This window comes from Hemitrygon akajei, chromosome 11 (genome assembly GCF_048418815.1).
Source record: "Hemitrygon akajei chromosome 11, sHemAka1.3, whole genome shotgun sequence".
NCBI lineage: Eukaryota > Metazoa > Chordata > Chondrichthyes > Myliobatiformes > Dasyatidae > Hemitrygon > Hemitrygon akajei.
In genome coordinates, this window is record NC_133134.1 from 117,251,136 (window position 1) to 117,263,003 (window position 11,868).

Sequence of the window (11,868 nt, forward strand, 5' to 3'; positions counted from 1 at the left end):
GAACAATTTTAATAAGTACTGAAACCACAATTTGTAAGCTTCTGTTTTGTCATTTCTTCTAGACAAGATCTGTGGTCTCCCCCTTGATGGCATCTTGATAAATCCATCTCTTTCCCAGTGCTATGCATAACAATAGCATGTGTTGGTGGGTTACTTAAGGATATCCATGTACTCTCATGATATTTACTGACATTGTGAACCCTTTTCAAAGGATAGTTTGAATTATTTTCATGTCGGGGAATGTGGAACTACTCCAACATAAAACCTTCCTTGACCATTATCACAGGTACCCAGTACTCTGTTGGTTACTGTAAAGCTTCTAATACGACACAATGGCACCCTTTCTCTGACCTTTTCTTTTAGATGCTCATCTGAGATCCAATTTGTAGATCAATTTGTAATAGATTAGTGCCAAACATGGCAAGCAACCAACTAACATATGTAGCACAGATCTCAGTTTTGTGCATTTCCCTAGACATGAGGTCTATGCGGTCAATAATCAGATTTGTTGAATCTTCAACAGGCTTCAGAAATTTAACCGCATCCAGTTACCTGGGATGCATCTTGACTAGTCTGATTAGTTTGTACCTGATCTTGATCATTTTCTCCAGTAATATCCCTTGTTTTCTGCTGGAGTGACTGTATCTGGTTTTCAAATTCTGGTATATCTAGGGTGTTGAGCATTGCTACCCCTGATGCATAACCTACTCCCACTATTCCAATAGTCCTCTTTTTGATTGGCTTAAAATCACTCTTGCTGGAGAAGTAAATAATCATTTTGTTGTAGGTGAACACCATTCTGGCTCCATTATTTTAGTTAGATTGAAGATCACCTGCCCATGGTACCCTGGCATCAAGGTGACAAGTTCCCTTGTATCTTCTAACACTAATCCTGCCCCATCGGTATTATGCTGGGTCTCACTACATGTAGGCTCTGGTGTAGTTTCCATCACTTGTGGGCTTGGAGTAGAGATTTTTCTTATAGTTTTGAAAACCTGGAAAGGGCCTGGGCCCTGACAAAAACTCTTCTTCTGGTCCTTTAGTGCCTTCCCCATTCTACTCTCCCTGTGTACTATATTCTCCTGTGGGCAGTTTATAATGATGGAAGCAACCCTTGAGAAATGTAAGGGGGGGGGGGAACCACCACCCCAGTCAATATACCTCTTGTGTAGATCACTGCACCACTCAATATTCACATGAGTGTGATCCCACAGAACTGTAATCCTATCATGGCCATCATTGCCTGAAGGCTGCTCAATAATTGGACCTACAGACTAACTTATGATTATTCCCTCTGGGATACTGAATAATGTCAGCTTTAGAATTTTATTGCATAGGAACTGTACCTTTGTACCTTCTGGAATACCTAGGGTTTTGTCCTTGCACATTGATTCACCATCAATAACTCTCTCTGAGACGTGAAGTCGAGATATCGGCTTTTATTGACTGGAAGAAAGAACAAGCAGTAGTTGACCACCACACTACATCCTGGAGAATGAGGGCCGGGCTCAGGCCTCAATCGCCTTTATACAGGGGTCTGTGGGAGGAGCCACAGGAGCAGTCTAGACAGGTATATGTAGTTCACCACATTCACCCCCCCCACCTTTGTTTTAAAAGAGAGTCCCCATGGGGCGAAGTTTCTTACAAGTATATTTACAGGTTAAGTCTATCAGGTGGTCGAATCAGTCGCTGCGATCTACGTAGCACCAGCTGTGATTGCACAGGTGCCGGTGGTGATTGCACCGGAGACGGTGGTTGTGCTGGTTCCGGCCTAACTGGAGGTGTCAGCCCACTAGGCGTCAGTGATCCCTCATGCGTGTGCGAGGCACCTGGTATATGCACGTACGAGACGCCCGGTATAGGAGTGTCATGAGGAGTCTGTGTAGGGCTCGGTGTGCGCGGTGTCACCTCGGGTACAGGGTTCTTAGTTACCATGGAGTGTTCGGGGTAGTGGTCTGCTGCTCCTGCGGGCGCCAGGTCGCGGACGGAGACCGTGTCCTCCCACCCAACAGGTAAGACCACGTAAGCATACTGGGGGTTCGCATGTACAAGGTGAACCCTCTCGACCAGCGGGGAGTATTTATTGCTTCTCACATGTTTCCGGAGCAGCACTGGCCCTGGGGACATCAGCCAAGCCAGTAGGGTGGTCCCAGTGGCAGACTTCCTGGGAAAAGAGAATAGGCACTCGTGAGGTGTGGCATTGGTGGACGTACATAACAGGGAGCGGATAGAGTGGAGTGCCTCGGGAAGGACCTCCTGCCATCGAGAGACCGGCAACCCTTTCGACTTAAGGGCTAAAAGTGTGGCCTTCCACACTATGGCATTCTCCCTCTCCACCTGTCCATTTCCCTGGGGATTATAACTCGTGGTCCGACTAGTAACAATGCCCCTAGCCAGCAGGTACTGGTGCAGCTCGTCACTCGTAAAGGAGGACCCTCTATCACTGTGGATATAGCAGGGATATCCAAACAGAGTAAAGAGCTGGTGCAGGGCTTTTATGACGGATGTGGCAGTGGTGTCGGGGCAGGGGATGGCAAAGGGGAACCGTGAGTTCTCGTCGATAATATTGAGAAAGTAGACATTGCGATCGGTGGAGGGAAGGGGGCCCTTAAAGTCAATGCTCAGTAGCTCAAAAGGGCTGTTGCTTTGATAAGTTGCGCCTTTTCAGGACGGTAGAAGTGCGGTTTGCACTCAGCGCAGACTTGGCAGTCCCTGGTCATCGTCCTGATGTCCTCAAGGGAGTACGGCAGGTTCCGGGCTTTAACAAAATGGTAAAATTGGGTGACCCCCGAATGGCAAAGATGTGCATGGAGGGCGTATAGCTGGTCGAGCTGTGCGCTGGCACACGTTCCCCGGGATAGGGCATCAAGGGGCTCATTGAGCCTTCCAGGCCGGTACAGGATATCATAGTTGTAGGTGGAGAGTTCTATTCTCCACCGCAAAATTTTATCATTTTTGATTTTGCCCCGTTGTTGGTTGCTGAACATGAATGCAACTGAGCGCTGGTCAGTCAGCAAGGTGAACCTTTTGCCAGCGAGATAATGCCTCCAGTGCCTAATAGCTTCCACTATGGCCTGGGCTTCCTTCTCCACCACGGAGTGCTGAATTTCAGGGCCTTGAAGGGTACGAGAAAAGAATGCTACTGGCCTGCCTTCCTGATTGAGGGTAGTGGCAAGCGCGAAATTGGAGGAGTCACTCTCTACTTGGAAGGGAATGATCTCGTCCACCGCATGCATCGTTGCTTTGGCAATGTCCCCTTTAATGCAGCTGAAGGCCGCGCAGGCCTCGGCAGAGAGGGGAAAAGTGGTAGACTTGACCAGGGGGCGGGCCTTGTCTGCGTAATGGGGGACCCATTGGGCGTAATAGGAAAAGAAGCCCAGGCACCGTCTGAGGGCTTTGAGAGTGGTGGGAAGAGGGAGCTCTAACAGGGGGCGCATACGGTCGGGATCAGGGCCAATGACCCCGTTTTCCACGACATACCCAAGGATAGCGAGTCGGGTGGTTCTGAACACACACTGGTCCCTATTACAAGTAAGGCTCAGGGCTTTGGCCACTTGGAAAAATCATTGGAGGTTAGCGTTGTGATCCGACCACAGATGGTGATGTTATCCAGATATGGAAATGTGGCCTTCAGTTGGCACTGGTCCACCATCTGGTCCATTTCCCTCTGGAAGACCGAGACACCATTTGTGACACCGAATGGGACGCGCAGGAAGTGATAGAGCCTGCCACCCACCTCGAAGGCGGTGTAGGGGCGGTCCTCTGGGCGGATGGGGAGCTGGTGATAAGCGGATTTCAGATCTATTGTCGAGTACACCTTGTACTGAGCTATCGGGTTGACCATATCCGCGATGCGGGGTAGGGGGTACGCGTCAGGCTGCGTGAACCTATTGATGGTTTGACTATAGTCCACGACCATCCTATTTTTCTGCCCGGTCCGAACAACAACCACTTGGGCCCTCCAAGGGCTTGTGCTTGGCTCAATGATCCCCTCCCTGAGCAGCCGCTGCACCTCCGACTTAGTGAAGGCCCTGTCCCCCGCGCTGTACCTCCTGCTTTTAGTTGCCACAGGTTTACAGTCAGGGGTCAGGTTGGCGAACAGCGATGGGGGAGGGATCTTGAGGGTGGAGAGGCTGCAAGTGGTGTCAGTAGCGCAGCTGTCGGCATGGTGCTGGGTGGGATGTGTGGTTCGGTGTGTGTGTGTGGTCAGTAGCGGGGTATATGGCGAGGTCCCACAAAACTGAGGATTCCTGACAGTGAGTGGTGGGAGGGGCCCGTCATATGCCATAGTCACACTTTCGAGGTGGCTCTGGAAGTCCAGCCCCAATAACACAGGGGCACACAGTTGAGGCATGACCAGTAACGCAAAGTTCCGATATTCTGTGCCCTACACCACCAATGTTGCTACACAACCCACCCGGATGTCTGTGGAATACGACCCAGAAGCCAAGGTGACCCTCTGGCTTACTGGCCGTGTTACGAGTCCACAGCGTTGCACTGTGTCCGGGTCAATAAAACTCTCAGTGCTGCCCGTGTCAAACAGGCAGCTGGTCCTGTGCCCCTCCACCAGGATGTCCATCATTGACCTTGCAAGCTGGTGTGGGGCGCTTTGGTCGAGGGTTATGGTGGCCAGAGTTGAACCGCCGTCTTGGTGCCCGGTAAGCACCGGTGGGTAGGGGCGGGGCATGTTGGCGCCGACAAAGATGGCCGCCCCCATCCGGGCATGCAAGATGGCAGCCCCCATGCCTCGCATGAGGCGGGCAGGCAAGATGGCGGCCCCCATGCCTCACAAGCAGCGCTGCCCGACCCCGCTCGTGGTTTAGACTTACAGACCTTGGCGAAATGGCCCTTCTTCCCGCAGCTGGAGAAGGTCGCTTCTTGGGCCGGGCAGCATTTTCGGGGGTGCTTTTCGAGTCCGCAGAAGTAACACTGCGCGGGCTTGCGACTGGCAGCAGCTGTGGTCGGGTTCGGGGAGTTCGTGGAATCGCAACTGGCAGCGGCGTTGGCGAATTCACTCGCGGGAACCGGCGGCGGCGGGGTCTGAGGTGTCCACGGAACCGGCGGGGGATCACGCGGCTGGACAGCATCAGCGTTGTGCAGAGCAGCCTCCAGCGTGTCGGCCGTCTCGATCACCGAGCGTAAGGTAAGATCGGTATTTTCCAGCAGCCGCTGGCGCAAGTACACTGATCTGATTCCTGTAACAAAGGCGTCTCATACGAGGAGCTCCGCATGCTGTTCCGCCGTGAGTGATTTGCAATCGCAAGTCCGCACGAGTGTCTGTAGGGCTCGGGGAAACTCGGCGCTTGACTCTCCAGGCTGCTGCCATCGCGTAGCTAAGCGATGTCTTGCGTAGACTGTGTTCACCGGCCGCAGGTACTGTCTTTTGAGGGCGTCCAGTGCCCCTTCGTAGGTTGGCAGGCCTCTGATAAGTGAGTAAACTTTCGGGGTGACCCTCGAGAGGAGAATTCGGTGCATAACAGCCGTCCTCCAAGTATGATTGGAAGCATGCAAGCCAGAGTTCAAAGGCAAGAGCTGCTTCAGGGGCTTGGGGGTCCAAATCCAATCTTTCCAGACGTAAAACGTTTTCCATGTTTTAAAACTTCCAGTCAATAAAATTGATGCACCATCAATAACACTCTCTGAGACGTGAAGTCGAGATATCGGCTTTTATTGACTGGAAGAAAGAACAAGCAGTAGTTGACCACCATACTACATCCTGGAGAATGAGGGCCGGGCTCAGGCCTCAATCGCCTGTGGGAGGAGCCACAGGATCAGTCAGCAGAGGGGCGTGTCCAGACAGGTATATGTAGTTCACCACACACATAAAGCCAATATACTACCAATTTTGAGTCCTCCATTTCTCTTTTGTAAGCCTGTATTACCTGTGTCCATTGAGAAGATTTGTATTTGTTCACTGAGTGTTTTCCAAGCAAAACATCACTCTTGAAAAATGTGTAATGGCTATAATAGCTCTGGAGTAAGACTGACCATGGCCCCAGTCATGGTTAATTCCATCGCAAGGAAATACATTATTCTCTTCATGTTGAATTAAACACAAGGGTAATTTAGATAGATAGATAGATAGATACTTTATTCATCCCCATGGGGAAATTCAACATTTTTTCCAATGTCCCATACACTTGTTGTAGCAAAACTAATTACATACAATACTTAACTCAGTAAAAATATGATATGCATCTAAATCACTCTCTCAAAAAGCATTAATAATAGCTTTTAAAAAGTTCTTAAGTAGTTTACTTAAATACATTAAATACAATCAACCCCGGCACTTTAACACATCTTACTCCTGGCGGTAGAATTGTAAAGCCTAATGGCATTGGGGAGTATTGACCTCTTCATCCTGTCTGAGGAGCATTGCATCGATAGCAACCTGTCGCTGAAACTGCTTCTCTGTCTCTGGATGGTGCTATGTAGAGGATGTTCAGGGTTTTCCATAATTGACCGTAGCCTACTCAGCGCCCTTCGCTCTGCTACCGATGTTATACTCTCCAGTAAAGTCCATATTTTCTATTTGTTTTTCTAGATCATCCAATCTGGACTCCCAATTGTCCTTGGACTCAAGGTGTCCATTTTTTCTCACCCAATCTTGTTTCGGGATAGGAGAGACAAGCACTGGCATATTTTCCTTTTCCTTTGGTTTTTTGACAAAAATCCACTGGTTCTCAGGATGAAGGAATTGAACATCATCCCATTGAGATGACCTGTTCCCATCTTCTTGAACAGTTGTTCCATCCTCAACTCCCAAATCAACGCTATTGTGTAGATCAATAGTTATGTGCTGATGGTGACAACATTCCTGTTTCTCCCCCACCAATTTCAGCTGGTTGATATGGTAGCACCCACTGGAGAAGTCAGTATTTTGTTTACTGAAAGACTTGCTCTGTCTATAATTTCATAGGGCCCTGCAAACTCTCAATTTAAAAATGAGGTGGGTTGGTGTATTCTAATCATCACTCTTCGTCTTGGGCTGATTCTATGGGACTGACTTTTGAGTCAAAGTAGGTTTTACTCTGTTGCTTATTCTTTCCTATTTGGTGGGCTGCCACATAAGTGGGCTCTTTTACTGTTTCTACCAATTGTTGTACCCACTTTTCTGACACAATTCCATTGATTTCAGGTTCTGTCAAATGTAATCCACCAATCCTCTCATGTCCCTTTCGGTCATGAGCTCATAAGGAATGTAATTTTTTTGAAGATGCCACTGTATTCCTTATTATCATCAGTTTAAAAGGCAAAACTACCTGCCACGTCGTTGCACCATTTTTGCAATTGTAATTTTTTTGTGTTTGATTCATTCTTTTCACAATTTCATATGACTGTGGTCTATAGAGTATATGAAATCTCTGCTTGATCCCTAAAAGTACCATGACAGCTTGCAATATCTGGGCTGTGAAATGTCTGCTTTGATCTATTTGATACTCTGGGGTAGTCCCCAGTGAGTGAACATCCTTCCCAATAAAATTTTTGCAGTGGCCTTTACTGTGTTTATCTTAGCCGGGAAAACTTTCATCTGCTTTGTAAAGGTATCTACTACTATCAGAATATATTTGTACCCTCTTGGGATGGATGGGAAGAAGACCAACATAATCTATCTGCAAATTAGTCAAGGCCCATACACTGGTCTGGTGTGTCAAAAGGCTCCCTTCTTTACATTTCTGTCAGGATTATATTGTGCAGAGATAAAGCAATTTTGGCATAATGCTCTCTATTGTCCTTCATCTTCTGCCACCAGCCCACTTCCTTGATCTTTTCCAGGCTGCTTTTGCACCCCTGGTGCTCCCATAGATCATGGTACCAATGGATCATCTGGTTTCTTCCTCCCTCTGGAACCACAAGCTTTCCTTCATGAAGGACAACTCCATCTTTGACAAATACTGCCTTTTGCACTTTGTATATTTCAGAACTTTTGCCTTCTGTCAATGTTTTATTATTTTTTAAATCTTTCTTCTGCTCCTCTGTTAAATCCATTTCTTATGTTGTTTCTTCTACCTCCCAATCTCCCCAAACTGTGGCTGCCATTCCTGCCCAGATAAAACACCTTGCTTCACCAATTCATCAGCCTTTCTATTTCCCTCAGGAGATCATTTAAAGTAGGCTTTCACCTTCATGACTCTGTATTCTTTACCCTTTGCCTCTTCAAATATATTTTGTAATAAAGCAGCAGATAGGAGCGGCTTTCCGTCAGCTGAAACAAACCCCCTGGCTTTCCACAGAGGCAAATGTTCTGTAAGGCTGTTACAAACATACATACTATCAGAGTGTATGACTGACCCTGGCAGAAAACGTTCTGGGTGGCTAACCACATATGCTACAGCTGCCAATTCTGCTGCCTGTGCACTCATGGTTTTGGGTAACTTAAAAGCTATATTATACCTTTCCTGGCCATGTTCATCCTTTACATATATGCCATACACAGTTCTCCTTTCACCATCCTGTACTGATGAGGAGCCATCTACAAAAATTATAAAGAAGGGTGTTTCTTTTTTGTTTGTGTCTTTGTTCTCAGTCATTACTTTATCTGATCTGCTTCTACCCCTCCTTTTTGTTTTGATACAAATGGGCCCCTGGGAACATTTGCTATCATAACTTGACACTCATGTTCACTTCCTTGGTACACCAGGTTATCAGCTAACACATGGGTAATGTTTACTTACTTTACACTAATATTTCTCCCTTGCAACAGCAATGCTCAGCTGGCAATTCTGATTTGGCTTCCTGAGCCATCTTTAATCCTTCCATCTAACAGTAATTGTATGGGGGTGTGTTCTGTCAGTATTGTAAGTTGTTGTCCCTATGTAGGTGAAATGTTGTACTGCCCAGAAAACTTTTTCCCAGTGTCAAGATTATTCCTAAATAACTAACTTCTTGTTTCATTCCCTGTGCTTTTTTAGGCTTTACCTTTAATCCCAATGTATATAATAATTGCAGCAGTTCTGTCAGTAGCTCATAATGTCCCTGCTTGGTTTTAGTATGGAGGAGTAGATCATCAATGTATTGTACCAACCACTCAGGCTTTGAAAATGTTTTAACCCTTCCCCTAAGCACTGATGAATTGTAGATGGGGAATTATGGAACTCCTGCAGTAGGGCATTCCATGTGTACTGCTATTCCTGAAAGGTGAATGCAATCTTGTATTGACACTCTCATTCTAGTGGGATAGACCAAAACCCATTACTTATGTCTAAAACTGTGAACCATTGTGTCTTTCATTCTGTTTGACACTGTTTCTGGGTTACTTGCTACAGATGGGGCTGTTAACAAGGTTACTTTATTCAGCTCTTGATATTCTATTGTCACCTCCAACTACCATCTGGTTTCCTCACGGGCCATATGGGTGAATTATTAATGGAGGCTACTGCCCTCAGAATCCCTTGTTGTACCAAACTCTGTATTACCTTACCTACTGATGCACCATCAATAACTCTGAGACGTGGTTTAAGGTAGGCTTTTATTGGCTGGAAGAAAGCACAAGCAGCAAGTGACCATCACACAACATCCTGGAGACTGAGGAAGGGTCAGTGGGAGGAGCCACAGGAGCAGTCAGCAGGGGGGGGGGGGGGGGTGCATGTCCGGACAGGTATATGTAGCTTACCACACCTACATCCTCCTCTGCTTTTTTGGGAAACCCATATTGGTTTAGTGGTTTGGTGTTGGTCTTTGTATGCTCACACTGCCAGCCTTCTTTCTGCAGCCATGCAAATGTCGCTGAGTGTTGTGCAATAATTTGCTGCACCTTCTGATCATTGCTCATCTCCTCTGGTTTTATCCATATTTCACCGATTGTGCATATTCTATCCTGATATTCTCATGTTGCTATCTGCATGCTGTGTATGTTATTCAGTCCAGTTGACATCAGCCAAATCATACAATTAACTGGGTCAAAACAAAGCCCTGCTTTGGCCATATAATCATTCCCCAGTATATGTTCCTGCTCCCTGTGTAATTCCACCAACACTATTAATGTTCTAAAGCTATATCTCCTATTCTAACTTCTAATGGTACACTCACATGTCCTACTAGTGAATGACCTGTAAGTCCACTTAGGATATTTTGACCTTGTATCTCACAATTTGCGTTATTTATATTAGTGTCATTGACAGTGGTTCGGGATCCTCCAGTGTCCCATAAAAAGCTGACAGGGTTGCCCCCGACCCAACCGCTCACTAGGGTTCTTCTGGTTTCATCTCACCATGTGTCACACACCCATGTTGGTGAGGCTTGAAGCTCAGGTACAACTTCCTGGGTGGTGATTTCTCCATCATGTTATTTGTGGGCTCCCTCTTACTGCTTCTTATCACTTTGTGCACGATGTATCTCAGGAAACAGTACCATTGACTTTGAAGAGTTCTCGGTGATGATGGTGCACCAGGCGAATGAGGAGGCAAAAGGAAAATATGAAGAAAAGTTGGCAGAGTTCTTTCGCATATTTGATCAGTGAGTTTGACTTGTGATGACCTTCATGGTTAAAAATGAATCCTAAACTTGACAGAATATTTCTTTCTGTATCAGTCCATATTTTCAGTCAGAGAAGCAATAAGACTTTATCACTTCTCTAACCAAGAAGAGCAATTTAAGATGTTGGCTTGTGATCACTAGCAGAAAAGTAAGTTTCATAATTTCATGCAGGAACATTATAAGGAACTGAGAGAGAGCTGTTGCATAGTGTGGAGTTCCCAGGGCCATGTATAATCCCACATTTCCATTACTTTGAATTACTGATTTAGACAGGTTTAGAATCAAGTTGAAAATGAGGCAATAGTGCTAAAAAAGAGCCTTTTTAAAGACCTTCATATTATCAAAAAGTTGAATGGAATGAAGCAGGAATACTGACCAGAACCAGTGGGGACTGGATTGTCAGGGTTCAGGAACAGCCAATGTTTTGGGTATTGAAGGCTAGTTGTCTCTGATATCTTGCATGACCAGAAAAGCATATGCTGTGTCAGACAGTTGGGAGACCTAATAAATATTCTGTTTCAAACACATCCAATATTTTATGATTTTATATTGAATTTTATGTTTGGGCATATTCATGTATCCATTAATAACAACCATGCACATTGAAGATGAAGGGAATGGTTGTTGTGTACTGTCAGAATAGAAGGCATAATATTTTAGGATAATCAATTTGAGTAACTTGCAACATGTTCCAACAAATATATATATGTAAATTGATCTTTCCTAGAGCTCACCATCGCTGGAGATATTCTAATGAAAATTCCTAGGTTAATTGTTGGCTCAATAGTTGAAATGATTAATAAGCTGAACCACTGACCGCATTTTCACTATGTTTTATGACTACAAGGCAGGCTAAACAAATGTTGGTCTTTTCTCATATATTAAGTTCTAAGGCAAACTACATTGGTTGAAACCATCTCCAGTTAAATGATACTCTGCCTTTTGATTTCTTTTTCTATAGTGCATGACCTTACGTATTCTTACGTTAAACTCCATTTGCAAGTTTTCACCTACTCATCCAATATTTCTATATCCTGTTACAACATCTAAATATCCTCATAACAGCATGCCCTACTATTTATTTTAATGCCTTTGGAAAATTGGAATACATAGACTTTGTTGGTCACTAACTAATGATAATTAAGTGAGAAGCAAGAATGGCTCTTGGGCCACTCTACCAGTTACATAAATACTTTAGGCCTGTGTAAACGACCCATTTATTCTGACACTATTTTCTGTAACTGTTTTCCAATCCATGTAACACACTTCTCTGAATGTTTACCTTGTGCATAGCAATGCTGATGGTTTCATTGAATGGGATGAGCTACAGAGCTTATTTTTAACCGCTGGAGAAGAGATCACAGAAGAGGAAATTAATGAACACATGAAAGA